This window comes from Myripristis murdjan, chromosome 21, assembly GCF_902150065.1.
Source record: "Myripristis murdjan chromosome 21, fMyrMur1.1, whole genome shotgun sequence".
NCBI lineage: Eukaryota > Metazoa > Chordata > Actinopteri > Holocentriformes > Holocentridae > Myripristis > Myripristis murdjan.
This window is the reverse complement of record NC_044000.1, coordinates 20,065,372-20,087,983: the sequence shown is the minus strand read 5'-3', so window position 1 is coordinate 20,087,983 and position 22,612 is coordinate 20,065,372. Positions and strand designations below refer to the sequence as shown.

At 39.5% G+C, this 22,612-nt stretch overlaps 1 protein-coding gene across 1 annotated transcript in view; it reads left to right on the top strand.

Moving 5' to 3' along the window:
• The first annotated feature begins 9,648 nt into the window (after nucleotides 1-9,648).
• The window catches only part of nck2a (NCK adaptor protein 2a), a 33,539-nt gene continuing 20,575 nt past the window's right edge, over nucleotides 9,649-22,612 (top strand). Inside the window, exon 1 of the mRNA XM_030081174.1 lies at nucleotides 9,649-9,884. The gene's annotated coding sequence lies outside the window, so the exon portion shown is untranslated. The remainder of the gene's footprint in view (nucleotides 9,885-22,612) is intronic.

Here is a 22,612-nt window from a genome sequence, read left to right as displayed (position 1 = left end):
TGCCCCAAGTGGACGGCTTCAGCTATGATGAATATGAATTATTACTACTGATGTCCATAATGACTTTTTTTTCACTGCAGTCGCCGGTGACTGACATTGATAACAGATTCTCACTTATCCACACATTACATCGACACATCCACTTTTTTTCATCTACACATTCATTCATGAATATATGTAGTGGCGGTGATCATTATTGGAATTATTAGCCTGTTAATGACACTCTCATTTCAAGAAGTTTTGAGCAATTCTGCAGATTTTGAAGATGGAAATCCAATGGAATTACTGGAACCTTCGTTGGTGTATTTAGTTCTGTTTAATTGAAGGTCTCCACTACTCATTTGCACTCTTTCTTCTGCCAGCAGCATAGCAGTAAAGTGATGTGGGGCTATATATGAGAGAGCAAATCCTTGGTCATTTAACCCGGTGTTGTGTTCCCAGACTGCTAAATCCCCATGAAGATTGGTAGGATGTTTCAAAGCCTGCAGTCACTGGAAACTTTATTTAGACATTAGAGTTGCCTATTCTCTATGTTCCTTTGGTTAGGACACCCACTTTACTCACACCATCACACAGACAGACAGAAAAACAGATAGATTTGTACCTGCTCAGGAATAGTCATGTTAGTGCCACACTGTAAAGCATCCAGTAGTGCCACACCACTTCTATTATGCTACAAATACTGAATTCTTTGAAAAGTAATCGGTAAAAGTAAAGTTGTAAGTGGTAAAAATAAGCACACTCCTTTCCAGTACAAGAGTGTGTTTGAAATCTCATGCCCTTTGCCTGGATCTACTGCCAAAAGTGCCCTGATGCGTCTCATTGTCTATAATTGAGGCCTTCAAGACCTTAAGGAGTAATGCATGATGATTTCAAGCTAATGTGTTTTCCCCAACAGCTTATTTGAATCAAGTATGCTAAATTACGTGCCACTGACTGCTACAGTGCCATTCATTCTTGTCTGTTTTAACTTGATTTCGAAGCTAAATTCAATATCTGCTCGAGCCTAATGTAGTGTCAAATTTAGAAATACAAACTATTCGGACAGCCGCTGTTTATGCATTATAAATTAGCCTTTTTGTTAAGTAGTTAACCATTTTATCAGCAGCATTTTTTTTTTGCTCTTGTGGAAAAACAGGGGATCAGTTCCACAAATATGCACCAAATAAATGGATGTTGATATCAGTGCAGTAAATTTAAAGTAGCCTTCCTTTAACTTTACTCTAAGGGATATTTACACTTTTAACAATGTCTTAAAGCCTGCAGTTTTACAATAACTAACACATTTATTGTAACACATGAGATCAAGCAGGTACCCCTCCCTCTCCATTTATTGACCATTTTCATAATTTTTGCAGTAAAACATATTTAAGTGATTTCATGTCTGCGTTATGAAAAACATTGTTGAATTTCTTCTTCTCTGGCTCACCTTGTCATTTTGGGGACTTTGCTGTTGTGCTAGAAATGTCACACATGGTGTCACACGTAAGAGCCCTTTGATAAGATATAGTTTGGAAGCTCCCTCTAGCTTGGGGCCCAGTGAATCATTACCACCTTCCCCTAACTAATGAAGCCCCAGTATGAAATCCACCTCTCATAATTAGTTCCAGTAAAAACCTCCAGTCTTAATGAGTAGGTTGTCTCTGTCTCTCTCATGACCCTGTTCACTGATTGGCTAAGAGACTCGTGCAGTCCCATCTGATCCTACTTGTCTGGGGAGCAACTGGGATCCTCTGTCTCTGCCCACGTTTATCTTACTAATTCTGTCTGCTGCAAGGCACGGACAGCTGCCACGACAGCACACTAGGACGAAGATCCAGGCCCCATGATACAAGGGGGGAGAGATGGAAGACCGAGGCTGCTGGGGGGCAGTAAAAGCTCCCAAAGTCAGTCTTAAAGGTGCAATATACAAAACTGAGGCCTGCCCAAAGTAAGAACCATTTACACACAACTGACAGAAAATGTGAAATAACCACGAAATTTAACAGCTTGACTCATGCTGTCAAATTTAGTGCTTAATGACCTTTAATAACCTTGTCATGATTGCAGGGCTTTAAATTTGGTCTGGACATCTGGTGGCATAGAGGTTTTTAGCTCAAGAGAGAGATTCCTTTGTTTTGTAAATAGGCATAATGCATCAGTTTTTCTGTGGTGTCCCTCAACATTCTCTGGCCATGTAACTCAAACAGCCTCAGGCTGTCACTGCAGTTCATTTGCAATTGAGAAAATTTAGAAAAATCATCACCGCCCCATTATATCACTGCATACATACACACATACACACATTACAAGTATATTTTGTGTTGAAACGTGTGCATGGAAATCGATTGTAAATTGTAAAATTCATGGTAAAGTATTTACCATGAATTTATATTCAGATAAACATTTTTATTCGGATAAACATTTCAACACATTGAGACGAATGTTAGACGTAAATGCTTTTATTATTTCCAACATCTCACTAAAACCCCTTCATTCTTCATTTCCTTAATTTTTCATTTCCTCTGCCCAATTCAATGGGGGGAAAAAAGCACAGAAAATCCTTGTTGCTATTTCTGCAGAATTTGATCAGTATAATCACAGGTTTAAGCTTAAATAAAGCAAGTGCTCTGCAGTCCACTTCTTTCAGCCAGTATGTCCGGTGGTCTGCCAGGTTTTACAATAAGTGGTTGAGAGCAATCCAAATAAAATATCTAGCAATGCTGGAGTCATGTGGAAATACTCATCTTGTAATTCTTTGTAAGTCTATCAGTATCTCTTTCATGTTCAGACAGTTTTACAGAGAAAAAAAAAATCTTAAACCTCTTGGAGCTAATTATGCTTGTTTTCTCCATGCAGATAAAGTGCTGGTATTGGAAAGCCCCTAAAATTTGTCCGATCCTGTCAGAGCACAAGCAGAACAGGAGAAAGTAGGTGAGGTCACTGCAGTTCATGAGCAACACAGTCATGATAAAGTGAATAAAAGCTGACCACACTGATTTTGCAGGTAACTGATCATACAGTAACTGATTGCTCTATGATCCCTTCTGTTTTCAACTGCATGTATTGTATTAATACAAATCATCACTAACCTGTTTACCACATTATTGCTGATTGTACCTTTTTGGCAGAGCGGGCAGATTGTTCAACATCAAGATCAAGATCAAGATCAAGGTCAAGATCAGGGTAGATTATTGTCATAGTCGGCAACAACGAAATTGCAATTGCCACTCTACATAAAAACAGTGCCATGTCAATAAATAAAAAAACATGAAACAGAACATAGGCTAAATTATTGAAGGTAATATTAGTGAATCAAAGGCAATTGAAAAAGACAGATAGATTCTTTGCATTCTTGCACATGAACACAAACTTGATTTCTTAAGTGCACATACAAATACACACACTCAGATTATGAATATATTTATTAGGTACATTTGTTAAAGTGTGAACATTTTTATATATATATATATATTATATATATATTAATTTTGAACACAGTTTGAATCGAGTCAGTGGTCCATTACAAAAGCTCTCTCTGTGTTAGCAAGATAAAGGTTAGAGGAGGTAAAGATTTGGGAGAATCGAAGGCATGTGCCCTTACAGTGTTTGACAGTAATTTTATTTACAGATTATGGTCTTGTGTTTTGCATTAGTGGGTCTTTTGTCCTCACAAATCAAATACTCAAATTATGGGATGATCTGGAGATAGCCTGTATGATAGTGCAGCAATAGCAAAACACCATAAATGGTGTCATTCACATCAAGTGCATTTTACAGACTGGCAATTTCACTAACACTGTGGGAGACTGAGAGTAGCACACATAGAGTGACAGCCAACATTTCATCATGGACATCATCACTTACAGTCAGGTGGACGTGAAAACGAGTGCCTTTCTGCCAAAATAAACATGGAGCTTCATCAGTGTTGTAAGTTTAGCTCCACTTGGCTTTGGACTCTCAGCCGTCACTCAGCAGGGTGATTTGGTGCAGATGGTGAGAATGGAAGGGGCGTGGATTGAAAATGGAAGACATCCTGGTTATAGCAGCGGTGCACAGAGTGTTGACAAGTGTTACTTAGCCCTGATGCATAAATCAAGAGCTACTGTGGCCCTAAAGAAAGAGTGGTGGGAGAGAGAAGAGAAATAGCCATTCCTGTTATCATGCACTTACACTTGTCTGTCAACCTGAAATACTTACCATCTACTGGGGATCCCCCATAATGAACTTATGTAATGTTACCACTCTGTTACAGCACACTTGAGCTGTAAGCATTTTACGTCAAATGAAAATCAACCAGAAAATCTAATTATCCTCAGGGCAGGGAGCTTGACGTGCAAACTCAGCGGTTTCCAATTAGCTTTTGGTCGGTTTGCTTCAAATAGGCTGCTAAACTGGAAGAGATATTGAACAAATAAGCGTGTGCCTGTACTTCTTGTGATTGTTTTCTGGCTGTATTGATTTGCTAAGATGTCAAAGTCATTGTTCAGATTGGGAGGGATTGTGGGGTAGAAGTGGGAGTGGATAGCTCACCAGGGGATTTATCTGGCCCCTTTGATGCCTTAGTACTGACCAAGCAAAGGTTGGGATGTGCTCACAGCATGATAGAGACGGTACTTTACTCTCCACCAGGGATGCTCTGCCCCCTTGTGATGGGCAACACAACACTTCACCAGACATGGGCATACATCCGCTTTATCAGGAAACCCTTTGTTCTGAAAAGGAGCAAATTCTCTGGGTGCAGCTATGTTTAGTGTAGGCCTGTACCAAACCTGTATATGCTGTGTGCTTAAGAACTTATGAATGTGTTAGGATTTGCATGAGAAATCAGACTGAACTGGTTGATGACTTTAGAAATATTGTTTTTAACCTTTACTTTCCTTCTTTGTGTCATTGTATAATCCCTTTGGCCCAAATCCCAGATGAGCTTCAGAGCACACATGTCGTTGTATCCTGTGATAGTACTCTTTCCTGTGTAGGAATCCAAGGCAGACATATGGGGGCGCCTTTGGACAAGGAACAAGTGTGTGAGCAACCCCACATTCAGTAGGTTTTGTATGGATATACCAGAGAGAAGGCAAAACCCATATGAACAGAAAATAGCAATAATCAAGATGGGATCAAATGTTATCAGTTGGATAAATTCTGATTAGTCTCATTTTACACATTTTTCTCATTTTCAGAAATAGGTCTATATCTATGCCTCCTGTGCATATCAATACTACGTTTGAATTAAAAATAAAACTACCTTATGAAAACTAAAATAAAATGAACAGGTACAATAAATCAATGAATGACTTTATTTGATAGAAATATACTATATGAGTTTTACTAGTCATGAGTCTTTTGAATATTAACACCCAGAGGATAGCATAAGGAAGTGTTTCTCCAAGGTTTCTCTCTTTCCATTCTCCACTGTGGGCCTCAATGACAGCTAAAATCACGAATACTTGACATGCAACACACATTCAATATGTAAAGAAACAAACAAACAGACAAACAAACAAAGCAAGCAAAAGATCACAGAGTATCCTTGGCTCCGTCTTGGTAGTGGTCACTTCTCTGTTTTCTTCCAAAGTAATGTTGTAATATCACTCTGAAACATAGCTTTGATACTAAACTTCTTGATTTGTAAAAGGACTTCGTTCCAGAAAGAGGCAAATTGTGCTTTGAGCTGTAAATCTTTTCACTGTTGGGTATGTGCAGGACTTTTGCGTTGGTATTGTAGGAATGTTTAATATGAACCATAATCAGAGTTGATATCCAGGGACAGCGGTATGTATAACATTACACACATGATTAAGCTTCAGTTGTTCAACCGTCGAGTTCAACTGGGACAAATCTGGTATTTCATGATTCCTCAAAGCTAATGTATGTGCTTGGTGGAGCATGTAGTGTAGTTGATAATGTTATGAATTTCTCAATTTTCATATTGAAAAACCTGTTTTTGCAGTGAAGAAACTTCAGCTTGCTGTAGCATTTCATGTAGTAGCAACTGCCTGTGCAATATGTCTTGACTGACTGACCTTTATCTCTGTATATCTTTACTGAATGTCTTACCAAAGTATACAGTCTGTTATTAACAAACCAGTTTCTCACCATCCCCAGCTCTGTACTCAAGATTTGCCTGAGAAGAGTTATCTGTTCATGATATCAGTAGAACTGAGATGTCTGCAGAGAACTATTTACCAGATACTGCAGCTGGCATGTCATTAACATGATGAGAAAAAGGAGGGGCCCACGGATTGGTCTCTTCGGCACCCCACATTTTATTTCATTGCCCCCTGCTGATAGACCACCAATATCACAAACCTGAGACCTGCTGGTTAAATATGACAGCAAAGAGACTTCATTAAAACCTGTGTCTTTAGCTTAGTCAATGAAATCTTGCAGCTGACAGTATTTGGTAAAAGCTTTTTGCAGGTAAAATTGCTATGTCTGTATAGTGCTCCTTTTCACAATCCATAAGGGAAACATGTATTAGTAGAATACCTTTCATTCTCTGAAATCAGACTGGAATAAAAAGCAGGCTGTCATCAACCAAATGTTTAAAAAACTGGCCCATAATCTCCCATTCCAGATATGGTGTTCGTCAGTATTTTAACATTTGTGCCTTTGTGTACAAAGCTGGAATTGTCTTTTAAACATATATCAAGTCATATATCGATCAAATCCATAGTTTGCTTGGGGATTCTCAGTTTACATACTAATACCAAAACACTCAAACTGAGACTTATTTACACTGTTGTTGGTGATTCTTTCATTCCAGTACATTTTATAAGCAAGAAATGTGTGTTCACCTCACACCTCATTTAATCAATTTTTAAAAAGTAACAATTTGAAAGTACAGTTTTGCAAGCATCCTCACACAAGAATAATGTTCAGTTTGACTAAGTTGGGCATTAAAATTTACACTCTCCTAATAATACCACGTTCCTTCCAGTCATTCAAAGTTGTGAAATGGTTAAAAATTCACCAATGACAAATCCACAGACAGCTCAAACCCCTTTGGCGTGGATATTAACCTGAGGCAGGGGAGGGAATGAGTCGAGTGTTAATGAGCTCTGTTCTTTTGCCCCCTAATTATGGAAAAGCTACAGCAGCTGATAGGACAGCTTCCTTAATGAATCTTGTCTCTGCGGGGAGAATTAGTTGACTCCTGTAGGGAGAGGTGACGTCGCCTGTCCCGTGATGCTTCACCAAGACTCTTAAAGTGTAGCAGTGCTATCATCCCATCATGGCTCTCTTTGCTTTTAATCCAAATTCCCTTGTTTATGATATACTACTCAGATCTTTCCCTGGGTTTTAAAATACACATGAACAAAATGCTGAGCAGATACAACCTGTTAAAAGGAGATGGTAGTTTCCTGGGTTTAGTCATTCTCAAATCAGCAGACTTTGCTTAGTTTGAAAATATAGGCCAAGGCTTCCCAGCCATTTTTGGCAAGTGACCCCACATCAAAACTGAAAATATACTGTGCCTCTAGCATTTAAAACAAGTCATGGAGTATAGGTGGAGTGAAACAAAGTACAAATAAATATTTCATTTCTTAGGAAACATAAATCCAGTCTTGTGGAGCAAAGAAGTCAGTAAGCTGCGACATAGGCCAGACAGGTTGTGTGACTTTCACATGAGCCTCTGTGAAAAGCTGATTAATTTCCAAATAACAATCATATGATAATTTCTGTAGTCTAACAGGAAAAGTGGTGATATTTCATACCAGAGAACTCACTTAGGGTTCAGAGTCATTTTGCTGTCAGTCTATTGCCTGAAGACTAGAATTCAGCAATTTACTAGTACTAATATTAACACTAATATCTGATGAGGTTTTTAAACTTTAAACTGGATCAACAAGTTGACTTTCATTGATCGACAGTCTCCCATCTGAAATTATTTTGCCTCAGGGACCCTAATGAGAAAATATTTTTTGCTTGTATTAAATATTGGTAAGAGAACAAGGTAAGATTAAAACATCTTGTTAAAATAATCACTTATACTTTTTTGTACTGTGACAATTTCTATGTACTTGAATAATAGTTCAAATTGACTTGATTTCTTTCAAAAACATGGTGGGAAAAGATGATCAGCAAAAGAGCAAAAAATGATCAAAACATCATTTAAAAATCAGGAAAAACAAACAAACAAACAAACAAATAAAGATACACAAATTGGCAGAAAGTTGCCTCAAAATTTTGGAAAATAAATAAATTAATAAAAAAAAATAATAAAAAAGAAAACTATATTTATAATTTAAAAAATAATAATAATATATTTGGAGGTCAGATCAGTGATGCTGGATCAGATTTCTTGTGTTTAAATGTTTGTGAAAGGCATCTGATTTAAATCACAGTGAGGTTAAACCAGTCCCCATTTTGCTGAGGACCCTCTTGAAGACCCTCAAGGACCCCAGTTTGAAACCCACCGCCTTATAATATTGGAGGGGAAATTCTCTTTTTCTCTTGGCCCCTGTCAGGTGAGAGTGGTCAGCCAGGTGGGGCCCTGCAGTTAGGATTTTACCACACAGGATCCCGGATCCTGTGGCTGATTTAATGTTACCACTGTGTTAAGAGATGGCCTCAGGCTGTGCCCATCCACTTGTCCTTATGTGCAATAACCTGTGCAATAATCCATATTCAATACCATACTTATGTGCAATAACCTATAGTGCAATAACTCCTGTCCATGTTTGCACTTGTACATATATTTTTTCTTTCTTTTTATTCTATATATATTTATATTTATATTTATATTCCTTTCTTTATTTTTCTTGACTATTTGCTCTTTTTACTTTTACACTTTGAGTGGGAGTTGTTATTGTAACTAAAAGTAATTTCCCCCTGGGGATCAATAAAGTATTCTGATTCTGATTCTGATTCTTGGCCAGGGGGAAAAACACCACACAGGGAAAGGGGGAAATTGCTAATTAAGCGCTGGCATTTTGACTTATAGATATTAATGTTATTGTGTGGCTTGTTTCCCAAGTGACAGCTGAGTGGAGCCGTTCCCATCATCATCGGCAAGGGGCGGCAGATATCCCCTGAAACTGTCCCTTCTCGCTCGGCACCGTCCTGTACTGGCCCGGGCGTGGGTGACGTCACCAGCGGGACCAGTGGCGTCTGGTTGAGCGAGCTGCGTCAAGTTACACAGACACACCGGGCCAACACCGGAAACTAGACGCATTTGATTTCAAAATAAAAGAATCACAACTCAACAACGGGGGAAATAATAGAATCAGAATCGGAAATGTTATTGATCCCCGATGGGAAATTGGGTAAGCTGAGAATTATAGCCTTGTACAAAACAATGAAAAGGTGGTGTTTCCAGATGAAAGAGCTTGCATCCCGGACTGGGGAACTTAAGGCTAAAAAGTAACACAGAATGTAACACAGCTTTTTAGGAAACCTAATTCGCTGTTTGTTGTTGTTGTTTTAACTAAAAATGTACACTTGTATACAAAGCCTTATCGAAACTGTTCCTAGCAGGTATAATATGGGGGGTTTAGTCCTCGATGTTAAGTCTGAAATATCCTTTGCTGCTTTACAAAATATAATCTAGCTCCTGCTCTCTTTTGCCGTTTTACTTCGTACTTTGTTATCAAAACTGGTTTTATATTGAAGGCGGCGACCGGAAGTCATGTTTGTGCATTCTTGCTATTTTGACACTGGTGATTGAGGTGGAGGCAGTCAGCCTGCGACGGAAAAACAAGCAAGGATAGGTCGAGTAGTATGTGCCTAGTTTAAAATTTTAAACAAAAACAAAACTGTGAAAACGAAGAATATGTGGATTTGACGTTTATTTCTGTCGCTTATGCTCGGGCTTACTTTTTTGTTTTGTACAAAGGTTTTCGTTTCTGCGTGTTTGAGTGTGTCGCCGGTTGCCCATTCTCACTGGAGTGAACACTAAGGTAAGACCTAAAAACAGCCAAGGAACTGTGCAACTTGGACAGGCTACCTTGCTCACTGAAGTGTTGTTCATATGTGTTTGTATTTTGTTTTATTTTCCCCTCGTCTTACTTTTCATCGTTGACCTCAAAACAAGCCCCAAAGTTGGGAGCGAAACGGTAGCTCAGCGTCTCACTTCCAAGATTTAACGTTTTTCTTTGGCGCTGGGTCTTTGTCCACTCAGATGTGATTTAGACAGCCGTGCTAGGACCATTATGTTGTGTTGGACTTGGACCCATTTCGATTTAATACACTGCTCTTAAAGTCTTATTTATTTTTTTTTTAATTAAAGGTAAAAACAATCTGTTGTTTTAAATTTATCCCGTCTTATTCCCTGAAATTGTGTCCTGGACCACTTCTTCTAAAGCTAGGCCTAAGCTTAACAACTGCAGGCTAACTTACTATAGCGATGTTGTGGCATCTCTGTCTCCTTTACAGACATTTTTGCTGTATTTCCCCACCTCAATAAACTGACCTGCTTCTCTTTTACAAGTGTGCACACCGTAGCAGAGCATCTGGTAGCCGTACAATAGCTCACACAATGAAACAAACACATTTGCTAAACATAGATGGGCGGCTGGTGCCACATGTCGAGCCTGTCAAGGTTTCTCATGGCTCTGTGGGATAATTGTAGTGTCTACATAGCATGAGTGTGGTTTTGATTTATTCTTCCCTAGAGGTAATTATCATTGCCAATCATTATTAACATATAAGCTACTAGGGATGTCATGGTGCATATCTTAATTTATGGAGGGTGTGAAAGAAATAATGAGAAGATCAGCTAACACAAAACCCAGCTGATCAAAAAAAAAAAAAAAAAAAGTATGATTTTAGTGTTAATGTGGACAGACGTGGAAGTGGACTTTATCATGGCCTTAGATTAAGTCACCCTGGAGGAGTGAGGCCAACGTACAGGACTTGGCAGGAGCTCATGGTGCAGGTATAGTTTCATGCCACACCTATTTTGCTGCCACACCCTCAGCTGACGTCACCATGGTAACACTGTGTTTCAGGACAAGGTTCGCTCAGCAATGACAGGTATGTGCAAAGCAGGGCTGCAGACGGCGTGTCTGCTCAGTACGGTCTGTTTGTTGTCGAGCTTCATTCAACTTGAAGCCTGCTCTCTTGATCTGCATCAGTTCGTGGTTTCAGTCTCATGTTGAAGCAGATTTTGGTCAAGAGGTCAAGGGGCCCCACTGCGCTTAGTTAAGTTGAGCTGTTGTCCATGTGCTAGATACTGTTGGCAGATATTAAGTCTTAGAGGTGGAAAATGCATGAGTCATTGTAATGGTTCTCTTGAAGTAATAAGAAAACACTCCTTTTGCATATATCAGTGTGAAGTAGCAGCTATCTTGTGCAATTGTATCTGAGTAAAAGGACCTTTTCGTCAGTGCACAAGTAACTTTTCAACATCCTCAAGAATGTGAAGGTCTTTGAAAACCCTCCTTTGGTAGTTTGTATAAAGTAAGCTATTTGTAGCTCATTCTAGGAATCATCATTTTAAGTCATATGGTTTGGCAATTTATACCAAGAAATGATCCTTTTTGTATTAGAATATCACAATCTTATCCTTAACTGTCTTTAGTGGTAAGTTAATCATGCACCAGGAAGCTAAATAAAATTGCAGCCAATAAAGCCATCACTGATTTTTTTTTTTCCCAATCCCAACCTTCTGCCATGCCCATCAATTAAAACTGCCTTCATCTCCCATCCTGATACTTTGACAAATCCCTCCCTGCCTTATGTCCCACTACAACAATATGTTTTAGCCAGAAATACCTAATATTAAGGTAAGAATATGCTCTCAAAATGCAGTTTTATTGTGGCTTAAATACTTCATGCTGCATTTGACAGTAAGGAAATTCCAACAGTTATGCCCAATCAGTAGGCTACATTTTAATTTTTGCATGCCTTAATCTTTTGCTGGTTGGTGGCTTGGTTGGCGCATATGAACAAGGTGGTACTATAGCTCTCGATATTGTTATTTATTTACATTTGTTGTAGATTTATATTTGTTAGTAGAACTACAAGATGGAACCTCAAGTTGGCATGAAGGATGGGACGATAAGATTATCTCAAGTATGATTTGATACACAATATAGACGACTGGAGAGAACCATACTTCAAAGAAATAAAAGGTAAATGACAATAAAGCCACAAATTTATAGCAAAAGCATTGCTTGCTAGAATGTAAACTGTTTAAAATTGTTGTCATCACAAAGTGCAAATAAGATAATTATGCTGGAGAGCTTGTGTTATTGCACTAGGCAAATCATTTAATGTGCAATCGGTTACAGCAGAAACTGTCTCATCTAGAGCTGCAACAGTTAGCCGAATAATCAGTTAGTTGCCAAGTATTAAATAAATGGCCAGCTATTTTGATGATTGGTTTATCATTTTGAGTGCTTTTTAAGAGGAAAATTCCCAAATTCTCCAATTTCAGCCTATCAAATGTGAGTATTTTCTATTTCCAATAGTCCTCTCTCACAGTAAACTAAATATCTTTGGATTGTGAGCTGATGGTTGAGATAAAACAAGACATTTGAGGGCGTCACGTTTGGCTGTGGGATATAGTGATCAACATTTTTCTCCATTCTCTGACATTTCATCCAAACAACTAATCGTTAAAATAATCGACAGATTAATTGATGATGAAAATAATCATTACTTGCAACTCTAGTCTCATCACTTCTGCTCACTGGCATCTCAAGCAAAGAACTGTGAGGAATGTGTCCTTTAGGTTATGTCTTTTCAGAAAGGAGAGAATAACAAATGTACATTGTAGGGATCAACAGATACCTTTAGGGCCAATGCTGGTAGTGAGTGATTATTAGTTATAAAGGACACAATAATCAGGTAGCTGATATTTAGAGCAGATATGCATTTCCAATACGACTGCACTGTCTGAATTTAATTGTATCAGAATTGCCAACACAAGCCTCGAAAAACAAAAAAAATATCTGAAAATTGCAGTTTTTTAAGTGACAGGAAAACTATATTTATAATTGTTAAAATTAGACATTTAAAGTTCAGAGATGTGGGCTCAGATTTTTTGTGGTTAAATGCTTATGAAAGGCGTGTGAACGCAGCCTCACAGATGTTCAGACTGGATGAGGCAGCCCGCTTCCTTTCGGTGCGCACGTTGACAGACTGGATGGTTCAGATCGGTCGTGGCGTGGCGTTGAGGTCTGTTGGCGGCTTGAAATCTGAAGCTTCTGTTTTGACATCTAGTTTGTTTTCTCCAGATGCCATGAGCAAATTACACAAGAAAACACCCCGACAATACACTCTAAATGGTCAAACGTGTATCCGATGCTTTCATGAAGACTCATTTCTTCAAAGTATCTATCTATCTATCTTCTCTTTCTCCCACATTTTGATGAAATTTCTGTTTCTGAATGGTCAACAGAATACTTTAGATAATACAGTCTGCACGGGTTCCTTATTGGCAGGTTTCTCTTCCAGTTACTTCCATCGCCACTGAAAACACTTTGTTTTCTGTCTGAAGCAAAACTGTTTCATTTCTAGAGCTACAGTAACTGAAATCATGCTTAAAACTCAGGATGACCGTGAGAACAATGCAGACTCAATCAATTACGTATTTATTCCACACATTTGACAGTTGTGTCTAAGCTGAGAGAGAGAGGATTCACTTGTGTCCAGCGCAGAGAAATACTCTTCTGCTCCTGCGTGCATTTAGGCTTTGCAGCGTATCCACGTCCAGTCTGAACCAAGTGTCAGGCTGCATGCCTTTCACAAGCATTTAACTAGTTTAACTAACACTGAATAAATCAAGTAAAACTAAGACAAAAATAGTAACCCTTATCTTTTCAGGGCAAGTGAGTAAGGGCAATACGTCACAACTTCATGTTTTTAGATTTCGGTTTTTATGTCTTTATCTAAAACTAAAGTAAATTCAAATCCAATGAAAAGGGGAATGAAATTTGTAACAGTATTATCGGAAACGTTGCCCCGCCCATTCGCTTCTGCTGTATTTCAGCTGTAGAGGCACAGTCTGAGTGGTTTTTATATCAGTCATCATCTAGTAAATCAAAATTGCAATACCGGTTATTGAAAGAGTCTGAATATCAGCCCTGATAATTGACCGGGACAGATAATTGGTCGATCCCTTGTACATTTTCTCTTCAACTGATTGTGCAGAAGCACTTACGTTGTCTTTCTCTCATTTGATTTTGATAGCTCTAAAGTATATCCTTAGATTGAGTGCAGGCAAAACGATATTAGTCAGTGCCTTCATAGTATTAAGCTCATCTATTATTTTGTAGGTGAATTGTTGAAAGAAGACTATATTTTTTGATAAATGTAAATAGATTTTTCCTTTCTGAGATGCTCATGTTCTCATTGCTGTAATTTGGATGTGGCAGTGTTATTTGTAAAATTTAAATGGTAATTGAATTACACGGCCTGTTACTGGATGTACAAAAGGTGTGTAACCCAAACTCCTTTTAGGCCCTAATTACAATCCTGAGCAGCACATTATGCAGCTCACTAATTGTTCTAAATTTAATAATGGGTAATTCAAACACAAAACACCTGTCTTTTTTGAGCTTGAATATGTAATCTGTAAGAAGAAGGTTTTTAAGGTTGAGTACATCATCCTTCAACATTTTATGATCCTTCTTAGAGTTGATCTCATGGAAAATGGACCCTAAATAGATTTAAATGTCACTTTAAAACTCTAATTATGGTGTTTGAGGTTTTTATGTTCATAGTCCATCCTTTGATATTCAGTGGTTTCTTATTACACTGAAACATATTGCTTTTGTCACATATTTGCGGCCTCAGATATACATTTTACATAGCAGTCTGGACATCACAAGCAAAATAATAGGCCTACAAACATGTGATTTTATAGCGTCATGAATTCTGTGTTGATAGTAGATGGTTAAAGATGCTGTGCAAACTTTTTGAAGTTGATGGCTCGGAGTGTAAGTGGCACTGCAGTGCTCCTTGGGGAAGCTGGGGCACAGCATGAGAAGCCATACAGGGATCAGTGTCAAAATTGATATTTTGGCTCCATGGAAGGCTGAATGTTTTTGTCCCTGGCCTTTCCCTCCCCCATGAAATTCTAATCTCCCTAAGAGAGGAGAAGAAATAAACAAGTGCAGGCACAGATGGACGGTCAGGAGACATGGAGTGATATTTATGAAAAGCATCATGGGGGCAGGGAGACAAAAGCCATCCCATTGTCATTGTAGCCATACCTCTAATCATCTGTAATCTGGGGCATGGAAGCCATTAAACTGGCAGTACATACAGTAACGACAACAAACTCCCCCATACTATAACCCCATGACCTCAGAGTAGAAAGAGGATTTGTGCTGCCAACAAGCAGAAGGGGCACTCTCACAGCGGAGCAGTTTGTCTTTAGCATTTTTATGAGTGTGAGTGACTTTGACTGTGTGTGCATCTTCAAACATTTATAGGATTTATATACCACATATATTATTTTAGACATTTATTTGATAGCGCATCTCCACAATGCAGTCTCGTTTTCTTATGTGTCACATTGAAGTTTGCTTTGCTGCTCATCTCTTCACATGAGCAACTTTCCTTTTTTTTGTTCACCCTTAATTTACACCTTACTTCCCCATATCTTAAGTTTAATTTCCTCTTTCTTTTGTCCAAGATCTAAAGTTTCAGCTGTCTCTCCTGACATTCCCTTTTTGTTCCCCTGTTTTCTTCGGTCTCTTTTTTCCTCGCCCTTCATCTCTCTCATCACCTCCGTCCTCCGCCGCCGCCCTCAAGTTCTTAATTCATGCCCAACAACTGAACTAACAGTCTGTTGGCTCCACTGTCCTTGTGTCACCACTGGGCATCAGGCCTAATCCTGCTCTGGGACACTGTGAGAGAGAGAAAGAGACAGCATGAACGGGAGGAGAGAGGGAGGGAGAAAAGCTGGTTACAACATACTGGTATCTCTGCCATACACTCACTCTATCCACAAAGCTCCGGCTCTGGACCGAGCAATCGATGGATAGAGCAGGCGAAGGTCAGGGCCTGAGATGGCATAGGAGATAATCTTAGGAGTTAAGAGGGCAGAGTTTTTTTAATGTGATGGTGACCCAGCCCGGGAATAGGAGAAGTAAGGGGGACAACGATTTAAATGCAGATGAGAGTTGAAATGATAGCTGATTCCATTTCACAGATAGCTTAAGTTTGACTTCTTGTAAATGCTTATCAATTCAGTGGATCATCTTAAAACATGAGATGGGGAACATTAAGCCTCCAGAGGGGTTGGACGAGCAAGTAGTCACAGGGATTACTTCAGGGATTGCAAAGTCAACCCTTTCCCCTTCCCCTTCCCCAGGCAGACAAAAAGGACCATTAATTCATAAACACCCTTAGCGCCGATCATTAAGGTAAGTGATTAAGGGTCGATGGCTCTTCCCCACTCTCCCTGAGTGAGTATGGCTCATATTACCTGACAGAAAATTGGCACTTTGAGCTATGAAGTGAGACAGCAGTGAAGCCTAACACTCAGAGCGAGAGTGCAAACTCCGGACTTAAGTTCAGGACTTGAGGCACAGGCACACACACAATATGCACCAGCATCATGTCTCTAAATGAGTAAACATATCAGGAAAAGCCTTTGAGCACATAAGCTTGATTTAAAATTAAATGAGCACATCATCTTGTTCTATGAAACAGCCCGCGTGTTCGAATAACGTATGAAAGTCATCAAACATCCATTCAGCGTTGTGTTAAGACCGAATGGAAGAGGACGCAGTGGCCCCTATATAAATGGACTTTCTCTGACTTATGAAAAGAGTTAAGTTATTGTTTGTGAGTTTGTGTTATCATATTATTTTAGCAGAGGCACTCGCAGGCCCTTCATGCTCTAATTGATTCAATTAAGTGGACATTTTCCCCTTCGGCTCTGCTGATGCACATGCACGCACTTGCAGACAGACACTCAGTTATCTCACCCAGAGCACAAGGGCTTTGCTTATCTATACTGCACAGAATGATCCACGTTCCAAGTTTCCCTCAGAGTATCACGACCCACGTTACATGCATCCCTCTGAGGTTCAGCCTCATTAACAAACTCTCACCATGCCTATAGACTCTTTCGTGGGTACCAGCGCTCTAGTTAATTTTCTGATTCATGCCGGTTAAAGGTTGTCTCTGGTGAATGCTGGGAGAACCCTCATCCTCTCTCACTAACCCCCACATTTTGTATAGGTTCTTAAATTGTACTGAATACACATTGCAATGGAGGCTGGTCATTAAAGTACTTTCTACCCACAGTGTTTGTTTTGGGATGGCACAGGTTTAACAAACTCTATGATGAGGGAGCCAGGAGCATTTCATTGTACACTGTAATGAAACTTAGATGAAGTGAGTCATATTGCAGCATGCCTGTAAACTAGAGCTGGTTTGTAAGTTGATATGATGTTGATGTTGTGATATAAGACTCAACTGAGAGTTTTAATACTGTGATAAGTGTTTTGGTTTTAAAGGCTGCATTACAGTAAAGGCATACAATTTTCTGAACATGCTAGACTGTTGGTCTATTATTTGCCACCTGATTGGTCATCATGTCCACATTAGTAATGATTGTTTGTCAACATGTATGTCTTGTGAAATCACCAGTAGTAATCATTACAATATTGTCACAGTATCGATATCAAGATGTTAGGTCAAAGATGCAATATTTAAGATGGTCCCTAGCAAAGGATTAATGAATGTTTTTTAATTAGGTTACTAATTTTGTTGTAAACACTATAAATCATTAATAAACAATGCAAACAAGTTATCACAGTTTTCATACATTGATATAGGCAAGATCAGGCAAATTATTGCTACACTGCATCAGTTTTGTTAAATCTAAGATCTTGCTAATTGCTTAGCTTACTTTACTTGATCTTGCCAAATAGTGAGCCTGCACTGATGAATAAAAACTCTTACTTTATGAGTACTTTATTGATCCTTCACAGGAAATTACATTACATTGTTGCAGCAGCACACATTCATACATAAATAAATAAATAGATCTAAAAACATACATGCAAACCTTAAAAGAAGGAAAGTGCTTATGCATAGAAGACCTATTCCAAATGCTTACAACTTCTTTATAATTGTTATTAATGATTTATAAAGTGTTTACAACCTAATTGATAACCTAATTATAAACCCTTTATAAGGATAGCCTTACTGTTAAGTGGTAACCTGAAATAAAATGGAATTGCATCTTTCAAGTGATTGCAAATGCCAGCTGGAGGTTAACGGGAATCACATCATCAGAAGTTAATGAGAGACATGGAGGAGGTGTAGCAGTGGTCTCAACCCATGTGCCATGCTGGGCTGAGAGTCTGCACGTTTTCATTCCAGCCGAGGACTACACCAGGTGCTTCCACTGAGTAGCACACCTTTCACCGGAGAACCAATCAGTGAAATCACGTGGCATCGTCCTGTCTGAATGAAAACCCTGCAGAGTCTCAGGCCTCATTCATACCCGGTCATTTCATGTTACTTGTATCTGGATTGTATCGAGATAAAATTCAACCCCATTGCTTTTACACATGATAGTTAGATGCTTCTGTAGTCATTGAAATCTGATTGTTATTCTGATGGAGGAAAAAAACAGACAACTCACTTCCTGTCGAATTCCTGTTTTTCCACCCCTCAGAGAGCAAATGGTCGCTGCTTAAAAAATACTATTTATTTGTTTAAAGTGACGGGGAAACACCATTTTTGGTAAAGAATGTACAACAGAGGACAGCTTATGAAATCAAACCACAGCAGAGACTCTTGTAGCAGCTTTTCATATGCGACCACAGTGTGGAGGTCAGTTTTGACAGGACTGGATTTGTAACTTGAGAATGCTTCTGTGTAGCCTGATGTTATACTTTGGGTGGAGTGTTAATCCCTAAATGTGTCCTAGAGAGAAGGATGCATTTATGCATGCATATCTGTCTCAATTGTACCTCAATCTATCTTCTTATCTATCTTAAGAGTTTTTACACCGTCAGATTGTCTCAACCCTACATGGTTTTGGGCCCCCAGATTACAGGATTGAGATGCAGTCTATGGGCTGCCATTTGCTGATCATTGATTTGTAGAATTTTAATTTCAGGGTTATGACAGTCATACAATAGAGACAAGCAAAGTCGATGGCAAGTGTGACTTAAGCCTTTAGAGAGGCAGAGGTCTGTGTTTCTCAGTACTATCCGACAAGTTTGTTATTGAGGATTTGCTGTGATCAAGGGAAGTGCTTGCACTACACACACACACACACAGAAAGAGAGAGAAAGTGTATTTTAAAGCATTACAATAGGGTTTGCGTTTGCTGAGACATGCATTGAGGGAAGGATAAGGGAGATGGAATTCAATGCCAGTGAAAACCTGCCACACGCTCCGGTGCCTCTATCCTGCACGAGCTAAACAAAGGTCAGGTTGTCAGAATTACAAAATGAGCAAGACGAGACACCACAGAACAGCCAAGTGGAGGTAGCCATATATCTGAATCTGTCCGTGTTAAGGCCTCACAGCTGGTAGTGCACATAGGCCTTCGAACTGCCGAGTCCGCTTTTTCGCATTATTAGTCATGTTTTCCGCCCTGTTCCTGTGCTTTGCTGTGCGCAGGATTGTTTGTTGAAGAGGAACTACATGTTTGGCCTCTTTTTACAGGTGTGGTGCCCTTTTTTTTTTTTTTTTTTTTTTTTTTTTTAAACATAGAAGTCCCTAGGGGAATGGATTCTCTAAAATTTGTGATGAGCATCTATCACCTGGCCTGTCCCACTTTCACGACTATCAGTATGAAGGAATTGATTTTTTTTTCCCTTTCAAGGATTACATGAAGTTTCCTGCCTTATCTCTCATTTCAGCCTCTCTCTCTTGAAGTTTCTCTGATTGGTAGACTGTGAGGCATCTCTGGCATTTCCCAACTTTTATGTCAGGCTGATTAAGTTGCTACTGAATGTCCTTCACCTGTTAGTTGAGCTACTGTAGAAGCCTGGTAGCAAAACGCAGAGATACCATAAATCGAGAGTTTCTGAAATCCCAGTTGTCTTAAATACTTTTTTAAAGAAACATATCCTAAATTTAAGTCCACAAACTTATATCTAGCCTACACTTTAGTCTGTCTCAGTAGATGTTGATGATTAAAGAAGCATTGAGCCACTGTTTAACCACAGTGTTTGTAGACAGTAATTAGATGAAAAAGGCTGAACAACTGTTGTGCCTATAGAAAATTTTCAGCGGCGGGCAACCGTCCTGCGACAGCCTGGCTGAAATTCTCTATCAGTCAAACCAGCCATCTGGACCAGGGTCTGGATAATCACGGCTGATAATGCATTGCTCATGAGTCCTGGTTTAGGAAAGTTTCATGGATTGGAAAGAATAATGAGCAGTTTTTTGACTTTCAGTACATTCAGTAGTTTACATGCACACAAGAAATCAGATTACTGTGAGTAACCGGGTTATGGCAGTAAATCGGATGATGCTTTTAAATGTGTTGTCTCGCGTACCCTGGTCTACAACAGCAGTGCTTCAGACGACCTGCAGCTGGTGGAGAGCATCTGTCGCCTGGCCTCTTGTAGATATGTTTCTCATTTCCTTACATTTTCATCAGAAATAATGTTGCCTCAAAAATATTAAACATTCTTCAATGACCATGTAGTTTTTACTCCCCTTTTTACTCTTTATTGCATTGACCATGTGAGTTGTCTTATCCACTCTCTTCCCTTGCACATGCATACACCTAAAAAGCGGTTGTTTTGTTGCTTAGGTTTACATGCCACAAGAATCGAGTTTCTCCAAGAGAAATCTAGCCGTCTTATGCCAGTTTCACTGAATCCCTTACCCTGAGCTCTCTCATTTACACGGTACTTGAGAAGTCAGATAACTTCCCGTTTGAGGACGAATAACCCGATCATTTTGGCGCATGTAAAAGCAGTAAACGTGTGTTTCCTTAAACACCTTTTGTTGTAAACTGGTTTCTCAAGTGGAATTGTCAAATCAGCTCATCTCAAAGGTGTGGGTCACATAAGACATGATGACTCTTTGTTTATATTATCTCAGAATGTTCTTGTGTGTGTTTGGGCGTTGATTCACAGTAACTGAACGGGGCAATGTGATAGGCCTCATCTAATCCACTCACTCACGCTTGCACACGCGCGCACACACACCCTCACACACTCTGCTGCCGTAGGAAATCCTGCTTTATTTATGAGATGTATAGCTCTGAGTGCCACAGGGCTCTCTCAAGAATGCAAGGCTGCACACACATAGTATTGGCCTCTATATACACACAGTCTCCCATCTCTCTTACAAACACACAAACACACACACACAGTCACATACACTTGCTGCAGGCCGTCTATTTACCCTATCTGCTGTTTTTGACTTGGCACAGGCAGAGCTGTTTGAGTGTGACCTCTGTCTTCCACAGCAGCACATGGAGAGCTGCTGGCAGATGCTTGCTGAATGTGGTGCTTCAGTGTTTTATGTGGCAGCAGTTCTGTGGAAGGAGTGATATCATCTGCATGTCAGAGAAACAAACACCGTCCCAGGCAGAGGCCGCATTAAATCACTGTCGTGGAGACTATTGGCGTTGGAGTGTGTCGTAAAATGTCAAGCTACGGAATTCAGTGGCACAGACGACCATATAAGAGAGCGAGTAGAGCTCAGAAAGTGAGAATAAGTATTTAATTGTGTAGAGGGCTGGTCCAGGCGCTGAGCACAGTGATCGGACCACAGTGGTGACATGGAGCCCAGATGGCTCATCTGCCACCTTTTGTTCAAGGTCTTGAATTGTCTCTCCAACAGCTGAAGGGCAAAAACACTCTCAAGCATGATTTAGAGGTGTCAGAAAAAAACAAAAACACATTTCTTGTGTCCATACTGACCATTTGGCCAGGTGTTACATTCCTTAGTTGGACTTGGCATTGGAATTTGGGACATTAACACCGAGCACCAGATAAATAAACTTTCGGCTTAAGTATTCAGTAGTAGAAAGTAGAGCTGCCAGATATTGGAAAAAACTGACATTGCAATATTTTTTTCTGTGCTACATATTGTCACATGAAAGAAACACAGGAAATTTCAGCAGATGCAGTATTATTCATGTACAGGTATAGAATTAACAATCATATTTTCTGTCATTTGAGTCCTTAAGAAGTCTATCCTCTTCTAACAAAACAAAACCTCCCTCTAATTCGACCACACTTTTCCTTGTACTTTTCCACTTCTGGTGTCTCTTCTGCGACTCTGACACCGGTATGGACAAGTGGAGAGAGAACAGATGGAGAGATATGAGGATGGTAAAACTCTCAAACTCAAGCAACAAACAGATTTATGTAACATTATGCTGGCAAGGTGTAGGTACAGACAGATCTGGATACTGTGAATGCAGAGCGATCAGTTTGCTATCTGCTCTGGTGAAGAGGTACGCTTGATCAGTTGACAAAACCGCTAAAATAGGCAGCACTCACATTCAGGTTGTCTTTCATGACTCGTGGGGCCTGTTTTTGTTGTTTGATAAAGTAATCAAGTGAACCTCTTCAGCAGAGCACAGAGCGAACTGTGCATGCAGAGCCTGTGTGTCACTAACAGTTAGCTCCATGTATCCAAGAACCTTTAAATCGGACTAAATTATGTTAAATCAGACAAACTTTTCTTGAAGATTAGTCATGGAAAATTAGAATATTTCGCGTTTTTGCTTTGT